Consider the following 14,123-nt stretch of genomic DNA (forward strand, 5'->3'; position numbering starts at 1 on the left):
TATCTTTACAAAAGATCATTTTTTTAAACTAACAACGTTACATGTCTCCCTAGGCATTATTAGCCATTTTGCATGTGTTGTTTAGGAGTTAGGTTTAAATACATTTTTATTGCTTTTTTCCCATTATCTCAGGGTTCTAAGAACTTTAAAGTCAAGTAAAAAACTACTTTTTGTCTTTGCAAAATGTAAAACTCAGTAAAACTCCCAATGATTCATTATTTCAGCAAACAACAGCAAGGCGTCCTAATAAAATGCCAAGCCATTTTACAACTGTTATTACTATTACCACTAGTTGTTAATCAAATGTTGGGAATTTTCTGAGTACGTGATACATAATTGTAAACTATCCAATAAAGTATGCCTTAAGTAGACAGCCTCTATAAATTTTTCTTTTACTTTCAATAGGCTTCTCCTGGGAGGTGTCGTCGGAGACCTGTGGCCGTCAGGTGCGCCGGGCGGAGGGAGCAGGTTGGTGTCAACGTTTTTCCCTTACAATTTCAGGTGCCTGCGGTCCGTGGCGAGCCAACGGTCATCAGGGAGGAGCCTGCTGTCCAGGAGGAAGCCCAGGTGCCGCTGCAGGTCTTCACGGATAAGGTTGCTTCTTTTCCTCTCCCTAGTGATAGTGGTAGGGTTAGTAAACCTCAGTCCGTCTGCGGTCGTGTGGCAATGGTCGAGAGGGATCGTCTGGGAATTAGCGTAGCTACGGTTGTGCGCGGATCTTTTCACCAGGGGGATGGCAGGTTTAGTTACGGAGGGAAGCAATGCATGGCCATTGCTTTAACTAGTATAGCTAAGCGCGTGGTGAAAAGTGTGTTTTCGTGGGAGACACAGGATCTCGATCGCATCCTGTATTTAGGCGATTAATTGTACAGTAGTTTGCGCAACCTGGGTATTTTTAACCATCCGTCGCAGTTTTTGTCCGTGCCGGATCTACCTAGTAATGTAGATATTGACGAGCAGTTGTTTAGTTTTCATTTTAGTCAACACCCGGCATCAGGTGCTGTGGGAGTTGAGCAGGAAAATGGTCCCTTTGAGTCTGCGTCATGGATTAGAGGGAGTTTTCAGGCAGTACAGGATGTGTCTGCTGACACTGGTAGCGTATACATCTGCCATCATCTGTGAGGATGGACAGTTTGCTGTGGTCGACAGTCACTCTCGTAGTAGCTGTGGCCTGCTAGATCACAACGGTACCAGTGTAATACTGCACTTTTCCTGTTTAGATGACCTGCATCACTACATCTGTTGTTTGGCTGACGCTCTCTGTTCAGGGCTGAAGCCTTTTGAGCTGTGTGGCGTTAGGGTTAGTGTAGGTGCAAGTCCAGCGTTGTCTGGAGCTTCTGTAGAGAGTTGCATCTTTGAGATGAACACTGCTGCAGCACCTGAGCGTAGTGACATCAATGATGTTTGTGCCACCACCTCCTTGTTTGACAGTGATGCAGGTCCAGCTGTGAGCCACGCACAATCCGGTGTTCCTGTGGAGAGTGGCTTCATAGAGATGAGCACTGCTCCGGCACCTGGATTTAGTGACCTTGAAAAAGATTTTGCAGCCCCATCTGTGTGTCAGAGTGGGGCTGGTGTTAAAGCGAGCCCAGCACTGTCTGGCGCATCTGTTCTCACTTTTTTAAGTGAAGTTAGCAGTGGCTCAACAGCAGAATTTGTTGCCACTGATGGCAAAAAGCGTACGATTTTGCCTCGTGAACGCAAGTCTAAACAATCCAAGCGTTTTGATAGCGTTACAGTAAACTCTGATGTAGTGTTTATCGCTGCATCAGAGAGTGAGAAACAGTTTTTCCGTCCCCTCGGTGATGACGTTTGTAGGGCTTTGTGTAGTCTATTAAAAATAGATTTTATGAAAGTCGGTGGTCTGGTGCACAGAGAGGTGGGCTACTTAGGTGTTCCCTGCCTCAGGGAGAAAATTGTTCCGGATGGGAACTGCTTTTTCAGAGCCGTTTCTCACGCTGTCAGTGGTTCACAGAAGAACCATCGTAAGATTAGACTGGCAGCCTGTAGACAGCTAGAAAAGAATGAGGCTAGGTATCGGGGTCTTTTGAGGAGTGATATGTCACTTTTAGAGTACATCAAGCAGTCCAGGATGAAGTGTGTCAAGACTTGGGCCACAGAGGTTGAAATCCAGGCCACTGCAGATTATTTAGGCATTGCCTTTTTTACATTTCATGATGCTCGTTGGCTAAAATATCGTTGCAGCAGTAAGTGTTTGTCAGCGGACTGCATTTATTTGGAGAATGTCGGGGGCCAGCATTTTGACTGCGTTCTTTGTGTTTTCAAGCCTGGACTGCAAAGTTGTCATGGATATTGTGAATTAGGCTGGGATATAGGCTGTAGCACTAGGTCTTCAGCGAAAGATAGAGCGGGGCAGGCAGTAGATGTGATAGATTGTCTAGATTCAGGTAAAGATGTTATAGAGGTTGTAGAGGGCAGTACAATAAGTAGGGATTCTAGTGCGACAAAGTATTCAAAGTGTAAGGGAAGACTGCAGGATACAGTTACTATTAAACATCGAGAGAGACGTGCCCTGCTTTATAGGAAAATGTATAGTGAGGACTTGAACTTCAGGGAGAGCTGTATATCACGAAGTGTAGAGAAATACAGATATAGCTTGGAGCACAGGCACGTGGTTAAGGCACGGAGTGCGGGGAAGTACAGGGATATTATTGAGCACAGGGAAAGGGTTAAATTCAGGAGCAAAGTGGCGAGTACAATAAAATACAGGGATATCAAGCACAGGGAAAGGGTTAAATTCAGGAGCAAAGTGGCGAGTACAATAAAATACAGGGATATCAAACACAGGGAAAGGGTTAAATTCAGGAGCAAAGTGGCGAGTACAATAAAATACAGGGATATCAAGCACAGGGAAAGGGTTACACTCGGGAGTAAAGTGGCGAGTAAAATAAAATACAGGGAAAATATTGAACACAGACACAGGGTTAAAGCACGCAGTGTAGGAAAGTACCGGGACCATATACAACACAGAGACAAGGTTAAACTAGGCAGCAAAAGGCAGTATAGTGTTAGTTTAAAACATAGGCAGCAAGTGAAAGCTAGTGTACAGCTGAGTCGGAAGCAGAGGCTGGAGAGGTCTGTAGATTTTGGTTTTGTCATGGATAGTTGTTTGGATAAGGTTAGACACGGACCGGATTTCGTGTGTAGTGTTTGTCATAGGCTGCTGTTTAGATATCAGGTGCTGCACTGTGAGAGGGAAGTATATGCAGCATGTTTAGCAACGGCTGGCATTGCAAATAATTGCATTAGTGAGCATTATCTGCATAGTTGTGATGATAGGTGTGTTGAGCCCTGTCCCCTTGTTGTGTCCAGAGGTCAGTTGTGGATTTGCTTTAGTTGTCATAGTAAGATCAGTAAAGGTCAAATCCCAGCTGAATGTTGGAACAACAACTTAGCTGTACACCCCATTCCTCCAGAACTGGGATGTCTGAATAGCTTAGAGCAGCACCTGATTGCTTTACGCATCCCTTTTATGAAGGCGGTGGCGTTGCCGAAGGGTGGTCAGAATGGTGTACATGGGCCCGTTACTTGTGTTCCGGCCAACATTGTACAAACCACCAATGTGTTGCCGCGCTCCAGTATGGAGGGGTCTCTGCTTCAAGTGAAGTTAAAGCGGAAGTTGACTTACAAAGGACACTACGAGTATCAGTTTGTTGACTCGTGGCGTGTCAGGCGTGCTATAGAGTACTTAAAGAGAACCAATGTCTTGTATAAAGACATTGAGTTCAACGAGGAATGGTCAAATGCTTTTTGTAGGGAGGAAGAGGTTGTTGTAGAGGATGGTCAGGGTGACCAGGTTGTTGTAGAGGATGGTCAGGGTGACCAGATTGTTGTAGAGGATGGTCAGGGTGAACAGGTTGTTGTAGAGGATGGTCAGGCTGGTCAGGGTGACCAGGTTGTTGTAGAGGATGGTCAGGCTGGTCAGGGTGACCAGGTTGTTGTTGACCCACAGTCCAGTGAGGATGAGGCTGTAGAGCAGAAAGGTGGCCCAGAAGAGGAATCCGAAGACATTGTGCAAGATGAACTGTTACATGACAGACAACAGCACTGCATGTTTCAGGACACTTGTCTTATGCCCGTTGATATCGGTCAGGAAGCATTAGATCACTATTTTAAGGATGTTGTATGTCTGGCCCCCGCGGAAGGTAATAGTCCGGTTAGAATGCTTTCTGACAAATTCAATGAGGCCATGTGTTTTCCTGCGCTGTTTCCGAACAGCAGAAATACATTCCACGCCGACCGCGCGCGTCGTATAACATTGTTGCGCTATTTTAACAACCGGGTTATGCATGCAGACGGCCGTTTTGCGCGCAACGTGGAATACATATTCTTTTGTCAGTATATGTCCGAATTGGACCAGGTCATAAGTAGCATTTCGGTCGCCATGCGTAAAGGTAAGGGGGGTCAGCATTCTCAGCGGATTTTGCCGGACATGCTCAAAGACGACGAGTCTCTGAAGCGCTTGCTACAGTTCGATGACGGTTTTCGTTTCCTTCGGCCCATTCGCGGGACGCCAGCTTTTTGGTCTTCCGTTCAGAAAGACCTTATGGCTTGTGTCCGCCAATTGGGGATCCCAACATGGTTCTGCTCCTTTTCGTCTGCTGATCTGCGCTGGCAGAATCTCCTTGCCAGCATCCTGAGACAGGAAGGCAGACGGCAGACAGTAGAACAGTTAGAGTGGGCCGATAGGTGCGAGCTGTTGCGGCGCAACCCGGCCACAGCCGCGAGGATGTTTGACTACAGGTGGCACTGTTTTCTGAAGGAAGTACTCATGTCCCCGTCTAACCCAATTGGCAAGATTTTGGATTTCTTTTATCGCATTGAGTTCCAGCAGCGTGGGTCCCCCCATGTTCATGCGCTGTTTTGGATTGAGGGAGCTCCCCAGTTTTATAAAAACACAGATTTAGAAGTCGCACAATTTATTGATCAATATGTGACATGTGAGCTACCCTCTGCCGATGACACATTATCGGAAGTTGTGTCATCGGTTCAACTGCATTCGAAACGGCATTCAAAGTCGTGTCGTAAAAATAACACCAAATGCCGTTTCAATTTTCCCAAACCCATCTCTGCACGCACATTCATCTGCAAAATCCCAGAATGTGTTTGTCCTAAAAAGGGAACGGGGACAGAGAGTGAGTGCCTTCCAGAAAACCGGCCAAAGTGCACCTGTTTGGATAAGGACAAAAAGATGCGAAAGGAGGTTGCGCAGATGATTATGGAGAAAGTCATGGACGCCATGGAGAGGGAGGAGCCCTTTGGTAGCGTAGAAGAGTTGTTTGCCAGTGTGGGCATCAACCAGGACGTCTTTGAGCTCGCTTATTGGCGGCTGGAGACTAAGAATAAGGTGGTTTATAGGCGAGGGGTAAACGACACCTGGGTTAACCAGTACAATAGGAATCTATTGAAGTGTTGGAACGCTAACATGGACATTAGCTTTGTCACTGACGCCTACGCAGTCATCATCTACATAATCAAGTACATCACAAAAGCAGAGAATGAAATTGGTCTGTTATTGAGCAATGCCCTTAAAGAAGCCAATAAGCTAGGAAATCTCTGTGCTAAAGAGGCTTTAAAGAAACTGGGCAGTGTATATTTACACAACAGAGATGTCTGCGCTCAGGAGGCAGTATATAGGCTAATGAGCATGCATTTGAAAGAATGTTCCAGGAAGGTGGTGTTTATTCCAACAGGGAATAACATTGTGCGGATGAGCTTACCCCTCAGCGTGTTGTTGCAAAGGGCTTCCTCAGAGGGTCTCAGGTCCGAAAACATGTGGATGACGAGTGTTGTCGAGAGGTACCAGAACAGGCCCGACGGTGTCGTATTTGCCGATATGTGCATAGCCACGTTTTGTTCGGAGTATCGTGTTCTCAGCCAGAATGAAGACTCTGACAAAAAAATTGCACTTCAAGGGGGTTTAGGGTTCATCTTGCGGCGAACACGAACTCAGTTTGCCGTCGTCCGCTACATGCGCTTTAAATTAGACAAACAGGAGGAAGCCCACTTTCAGAGTTTGCTGCAGTTGTTCCTTCCTTATAGAACTGATTGTGAACTCAAGCCGGAAGGCTTTGACTTCTACAAACAGTTCCACGACGAAGGTAATGTGACGTTGGCTGGCGGGACCGCACAGCCGGTGCGAGACGTCGTCGATGACAATCAATTCAATCTGAGGAAAATGTCCCCGATTTGTTTGTTGGTGGTAAACAAGTAGCTACAATCGAGAGAAACACCAACATTTTGTCTAGAGGGGAGGGTTTAGCTCTGGTCCATTCTCTCAATGAGACGCAGAGGAGCATTTTGGATACGATTAGGAAATGGTGCTTAGAAAAGGTGAGGGGAAAAAACCCGGAACCTTTCCATGTGTTCGTCAATGGTGGGGCAGGTACTGAAAAAAGCCATTTGATTAGAGCTATCCAGTACGAGGCAGGGAGACTATTGTCGCGTCTGTACAAACCAGATGAAACCTGCGTGCTCTTAACTGCCCCCACAGGCATAGCTGCATACAGTTTACATGCAGCCACTATTCACCACACCTTCAGTATTGGCATACAGGTTAGTTTACCCTATATCCCTCTGGGGGAAGATAAGATAAACTCCTTGAGGGCTCAATTTGGTCACCTACAAATTCTCATCATTGACGAAATCAGTATGGTAGATCACCATCTTTTAGCCTATGTGCACGGCCGGTTAAGGCAAATGAAGCAGACGGGGGACTTTTCTCCATTTGGAAACGTTAGCGTTGTAGCTGTCGGTGACTTATCAGTTGCCGCCCGTTAAAGGGAGGCCGCTGTACGCCAGTCAGGTGGGTGTGGACCTCTGGTGTCATTTTACAAAAGTAGCACTAACAACAGTTGTGAGGCAAAAAGATAGTGTCTTTTCTGAGCTGCTCAATAGGCTTAGAGTTCGGGCGAAGGGAACCCCCTTATTGCAAAGCGACGTCGATATCCTCAAGTCCCGGGAGACGGGGGAAGAGAGCGCAGCTTTGCATATTTATCCCACGAATATGCAAACCAGCCACCATAATCTGGAGAGGTTATTCGCAATCTGTCCAGATTATGTTACAATCGAGGCGCAAGATTTTATCAACAGTAGGAAGACGGGTCAATTAGAGCGCGTGGCTGATCATCACGCTAAAACGTCGTACACGTGTTTGGTCAAGAGTTTGTGCTTGGCTCCGAACGCACGTGTAATGCTGTGCAAAAACATTGCCGTGGCAGACGGTCTGGTCAATGGCGCATGTGGAACGGTCACTTATATTCATTTTGGAGCCGATAAAGACTTCCTCCTCACAGTTTATGTGAAATTTGATGACCCAAAAATAGGCTCACAAAGGAGAAAGGAACGTTCCCATGCTGCTGTAGAATGCCCGCATTCTACCGCCATTGATCCCGTGGAGGATTCGGCGACAAAACGCGGCGGTTTGCGTCGTCAAGTTTCCGCTTAAACTCGCGTGGACCTGCACTGTTCACAAAGTGCAAGGTCTAACTGTAGATGAGGCTGTTGTGTGTTTACACAAGGTTTTTGCAGCTGGGCAGGCGTATGTCGCCCTCAGCCGTGTCAGGGATATATCCGGCCTTGTCATTACTGACTTTAAGGAAAAGGCCATTTACTGCAAGGACGCCGTCAAGGAGGCATTGGATAGCATGCCCCCATTTCTACTTGAACAGCCAGAGCCCTCGTTAGAACCCCGCAGTTTCTCCTCGTATTTACTGAACGTCCAAAGTTTACCTTGCCACGCCGCTCATTTGATGTCTTGTACGCAGCATTTACAGCCTACCTGTATTGCTGTCACAGAGACGTGGCTCACTGCACAATCCTCAACAGACTGTGTCCAAATACAGGGATATACTTTCCACAGTCGTCCCCGAGCCTTGTGTTACAGTAGCAATGATGTCAAATTAGCTGAGATTAGAGATTTACAACATGGCGGAGTAGGTTTATATGTTGTAGACAATTCGGACTGTGAGATTCTGCAGGTGCCCGATTTAAATCTGGAGTGTTTGGTGTGCCTGTTTACCAAAGAAAACATTTTGATGGCAGTCATTTATCGTCCGCCATGTTATCCAAATTTACTTTTTAAATCCAATCTGGTTAAGTTACTTGATTGGGTCACTCCACTCAGTAACACAATTGTTATAATGGGAGATTTTAATGAAGATCTTCTCAAACATTCATCAATTTCTAAATTAATGGGCCAAAATGGATTTTCGCAGCATGTAACACAAGAGACTACAGAGAAAGGGACATTAATTGACCACGTTTATGTCAAAACAACGCAGTATGCTGTGGATTGTGCAGTGCTGTCCACTTATTTCAGTGACCACGAAGCCATCCTGTGTGCTTTTCGTGGTCAAGATGAAGGTGATGCGTTTAATTTGGAGTTGTTGTTTGCAGAGCAGTTTGCTGATGAAGAGGGTCCCTAAGCATCGTCTCAACCCCCAAGATGGATTAGCTTGCTGGACTAAGAGACATTTTTAACATGCATGTGAAAGTGCAATATATTTATCTGTACAGTAATCTATTTATTTATTATATATATATTTATTATAAAGTATTTTTATATATTTATTTATATATGCACCTTATTGCTTTTTTATTTATTATATATATATTTATTATAGAGTATTTTTATATATTTATTTATATATGCACCTTAGTGCTTTTTTATCCTGCACTCCTGATAGGCGTCCTCCTCCCTTAGCCAGGCTTGCACCTGACCGCAGCGTTTAGATTGGTGTTTGCATGTTTTGCTTCTTCTGGTGTCATCGCTGATTTTTTCATGTTCTGTTCATGCTGTTTCATGCAGTACCTCTGCTTTTCTCATGCTGCATGCCTTACACAGTATGTTTGTTTTGTTTATTCATAGCCACAGTTAGCGACTTTTGTTTGTCTATAGTTGAGGCTAAGTGTTAATTTTTTTGTCTCCGCCTTGTGCGCGCCTTTTCTTTGCACCCTTACCTTCACGCCATCTCCCGCCACTTTTCTTTGCATGCCGGAACAAAGTACTTTTTGATTGATTAATTGATTGAGACTTTTATTAGTCGGTTGCACAGTGAAGTACATATTCTGTACAATTCACCACTAAATGGTAACACCCCAATAAGTACGTGCTTTGTTCCGTGTTCAACGTTTGCATGCCTGGGGGACAATGGATCAGCGTTCACGTCGCGTCCCCTGTCAGTACCCACGTTCACCTGGGGAAACCAATGATCCCACCTGTACATCTTTATATTCTCTCAGGGACTGTTTGCACGTCTTGTTTGTATGGGGTTTAAATGTACAGATACCAGGATACAGAGAAGGTAGGTAATGTGCAGGTAATGATATGACTGGGTGATGGCAGGAAGCACCAGCGTAGCGTGACATACACGGGGCATGTGCAGGAGCCGGCTGTGAAGCAGATGTCAGGTGAGTGGATATCTCAGCTGGAGCCAGTTATCCAGTTATCTAATCACCTGTGTCTTTATTAGCAGCGTTGGTGACCACAGAAGACAGCTGAGAAGCAAGGAAAGACTTTGTGAGGAAAAAAGAAAAAGAAATACTTTCTGAAGGAGAAAAGACATTGTGAGAAATAAACGATTGTAAACCTGGAAAAGCCGGCTGGCAGTCAGTCTGTCGGTCCTGAAAGAACCCCACGCCACAAGACGTGTCACATACTACAATTACAACTAATACAATAACTGCCCCTGCTACTACTACTACTATTTCTACTACACATATTAATAATAACTTAATACTACAATAGCTGCTGTTACTACCACTACTACTACTAATAATACACAATAGCTGCTGCTGCTGCTACTACTAATACTACTACAATTACTATCACTACCCATGCTACAATTGCTGATTTTAATACTACTACAATTACTACTATTAAAATTGCAAATGTTACTAACAATACTTATTAGACTACAATAGCTGCTGCTGCTACTACTACTGATATTACATCTACGACTACTACTACTTATACCTTTGCGGTTGTTAATAATTATACTACAATTGCTACTACTAATGCTGCTGTTACTATTACTAAAAATACTACAAAAACTGCTGCTACTTCTAATATTACAATTACTGCTAATACTAAAATTAGTACACCTACTAGTCACAATGCTACACTTACTACTACAAATGCTACTGTTACTAATACTACAAATAATGCAATTACTACTACACATGCTGCTGTTACTTATATTAAAATACTACAATACCTGCTACTGCTACTAATACTACTATTACAATATGTGTTAATAATAATACTACAATTACTACGCCTACCAGTCACAATGCTACACTTACTACTACTACAAATGCTACTGTTACTAATACTACAATTACTACTACTACAAATGCTGTTACTAATACTACAATTACTACTACTACAAATGCTGTTACTAATATTACAAATACATTTACTTTTGCTACTACTGATAATACTACTATTACAATTACTGCCAATAGTAATACTACAACTACGACTACTAATGATCCTGCTATTACAATTACTGCTAACAGTCATACTACAACTACTAATCATAATACTACAGTTACTACTACTACTACTAGTAGTAATCATACAATTACTACTACTACTACTAATAGTACTATAACTACTACTAATAATACTACAATTGTTACTAACACCTAAACTACTAGTTTTACTACTGGTATTACAGCTATAACTACTACCAGTACCAATATCGTAGAGAAACGAAACAAAAACCTATGTAGGTCTCACTCAGGACTACCACTGGACAAAAGTATTGGACACCTAGGACTAGCACCTGCCAAAATGCGGACCCGACCAACGCTGCTTGCAGCTTTAATTCATGTTTGGTTTTGGAGTTATGTTTATATAACTTTCATATTTAGTATGACAGTTATACTGTCATATTGAGTAAAAAAACGAATTTGTGTCTTTGCAAACCTTACAAAAGATATAATTTCTAGTAAAACTCACAAAGATACAATATTCCAGGCATTAGTAGACATTTTGCATGTTTGCTTAAAAAGTTATGTTTGAATACATTTGTATTGGTTTTTTTGAATTACCGTATATTACCAAATAGTAGCCCGGGCGTTTATTTTACAAAATGGGGTCAGACCCCGGGCGGCTATTAGGACATGGGCGGTTATTTGCACAAGGCTTTTATTTATTTTTGCACCAGCCTGCACCAGGCCATTATTTGGTTACAATGGTTACTGTCCAGTATTTTTTTTTCGTACAAACAATTTTAAATGTAAAAGCTATTGTAAACATACAAACAAAAAAACAAGACTATCAAAAGACAAGAGATCAACAAGGCCTCAACATGGCAGTACTGCAACAATTGTCAAATAGACTACCAATACTAAAAATAAATACACTTTTTAAATAAAGCAGCCTACCGGGAAAAATAAAATTATGGTACCAAGTACTCAAGTATTAAAAAACACACCATCAAAACAGAACAATAATACTGTCACTTAAATAAAATAAAGGCTACAGTACTCCAAGTTTTAAATAAAGCAGCTTACAGGAAAAATACAATTATGGTACCAAGTACTCTATAAAACCATCAAAACAATAATACTGCAGCAAACGCAACCCCAAATACAACTCAACCCCACTCATCATCCTCCTCCTCCTCCTCTCCCTCACCCCCCTCATCATCATCCTCCTTTTCAATCACAAGTTCATTGAGGAACTGCTGTTCCTCATCACTCTCCTCCTCTTCCTGAACCACAGCAGCAGCCTGCTGTCTAGCCCTCAACAGCATCTCTCTGCCTGCCTGACATGGCTGTCCCTCCTTGAAGCAGTAAATGAGCTGATCCTCACTCCCATCAGCTGCCACCGTCAGCCCACACACCTTGTAGGACAGACCTGGGCATTCTGCGGCCCGCGGGCCGCATCCGGCCCTTTGTGCGTCCCTGTCCGGCCCGCGTGAGGCCAATTATAAATTACAAAATAAATTTTAAAAAGTATCTATGTCGAGTGTGCAATACAACGGTGCTGCTTTTGTTTTGAAAATCGTTATTTGTATTACTTCCGTGTGGACGTATGCGTGTGCGTGAGTGAATGTGAACAACTGCAATTACAAAATAAAGTTGAAAAAACATCTATGTCGTGCGCGCAATACAACTGTGCTGCTTTTATTTTGAAAAGTATTATTTATGGGCGTGTGTCCGTGTGTAACCTGCGAGTGAAGGTGCACATGCAGCGACAAGTGATGCACGGTTTACACCCGAGACGCCAAAAAGAGAAAAGTTGATGAGGAATGGCGTGTTTTCAACAACACATGAACTGCCAAGCAACGTTCCCTCTAAGGTGCGTGCCTGCGCAATTGCGCACTGCTCAAGCGTCCGCTGCGCGCAGCAAGTATATGCCGCGCACCAAATCAAATCCCATCTGAATTATAAACAAAATAAACATATTTATTCTATGGAATTTTGCAATGCAACTTTGAGTGACAGTGACAACAAGCGGCCCTAACGGTGTTCGTCAACACCGTTCAATTGAACACCGTTCAATTATTGTAACGTCTATCGAGATGCTTCGAGGACAGGAATTATATCGATCACTTTATTGAACAAAACTGTTTATATTCGGACATAACCACACCAAAAACATGAGTAAAACAATTCTATCTCGAAAAACTAGTCATTTTCTGCCGTACAAACCAGGCCAAAACCAACTTGTCATCTGTCACCAACACGCATAGCACTAAACCACTGGTGCGTTTATGGCCACACAAAAAGTCGGACAACGCAAACACCACACAAAGTTACACTATGACTCCTCAGTCATACGTGTGCTTATTTTACTGTCATTTATTATTAATGTTAATTTATATATATTAGTCATGGAATGCTGTTACACACACTATGTTGAAGTATTACTATTATTATTATTATTATTATTATTATTTATCTTACGGTATATATCAAAAATAATATTTTGCGGGACACACGGTGGTTCAGTCCACGAACGTGATGTATCCACTGACACAAATTAGCATCAAGCTCGTCGCTCACTTTCTTCCTACCTCCATCCGGGGGGGGGGGCGTTTTCCATCGATTGCCGACTGAGATAGTAGTTCTCCCTTTTTTTGTTTCCATTCTTGTACACGTTTTGGGTCAACGTTAAACTGCCTGGCCGCTGCCAAACCAGAATTCTGCTCCGCATACTTCACAATCGCTAGCTTGAACTTTAAGTCAAACTTTCTCTTCTTCCCCCTTAAAGTCAAACTTTCTGTTCTTCCCCCTTAAAGTATTCCCGTCCATCAGTTGTGGTGTAGCGGTATCCTGTTCATTCAACTCACTGCTACTGTTGCTTGCCATGTTGAAACTTTTCCTCGTGGGTTTGTTGTTGTGTGTTACGCTATATGCGGTGACCCATTTGCAATATGTTGATTACCCAGAATCCCCACGTGACGTCTGCTGTTACCGTAATGACCAGAATTATTGCACCCTTGCTTTTCCTTTTAGCTTATAAATTGGGTTTAATGAAAATGAAATCAATATGATTTTAATCTAAATTATGCAAATAACAGCCCATGGGCGGCTATTTGGACATAGGCGTTTATTAGGAAGAGGCTGTTAATTCACAAAATGGGCTCAGACCCCGGGCGACTATTAGGACTAGGGCGTCTATTTGCACAAGGGCGTCTATTTGGTAATATACGGTATCTCAGGATTCTAAGAACATTACTGTCATATTGAGTAAAAAACAAAATTTTTGTATTTGCAACATTTTTTGTTTCTTTTAAAACTCACAAATCGACATTATTACAGGCATTATTAGACATTTTGCATGTTTGGTTTAGGAGTTATGTTTAAATGACTGTCATAATGAGTTCGACAGTAATACTGTCATATTGAGTAAAAACCAAATTTTATATTTGCAAACTTTACAGAAACACCTGATTCTACTAAAACTCACATAGATACATTATTTCAGGCATTTTTAGACGTTTTTCATGTTAGGTTTTGAAGTTATATTTACGTAACTTTCATATTTAGTATGACAGTTATACTGTCTTAATGACTAAAAAAACTAATTTGTTGTCTTTGCAAACCGTACAAAAGATAATTTTTTTAGTAAAACTCACAAAAAA

At 42.8% G+C, this 14,123-nt stretch overlaps 1 pseudogene; it reads left to right on the plus strand.

The window, feature by feature from the left end:
• The first annotated feature begins 1,021 nt into the window (after positions 1 to 1,021).
• Positions 1,022 to 8,454, plus strand: LOC133654399 (uncharacterized; annotated as a pseudogene).
• Positions 8,455 to 14,123: the final 5,669 nt, after the last annotated feature.

Source organism: Entelurus aequoreus, linkage group LG07, assembly GCF_033978785.1.
Source record: "Entelurus aequoreus isolate RoL-2023_Sb linkage group LG07, RoL_Eaeq_v1.1, whole genome shotgun sequence".
NCBI classification, from domain to species: Eukaryota; Metazoa; Chordata; class Actinopteri; order Syngnathiformes; family Syngnathidae; genus Entelurus; species Entelurus aequoreus.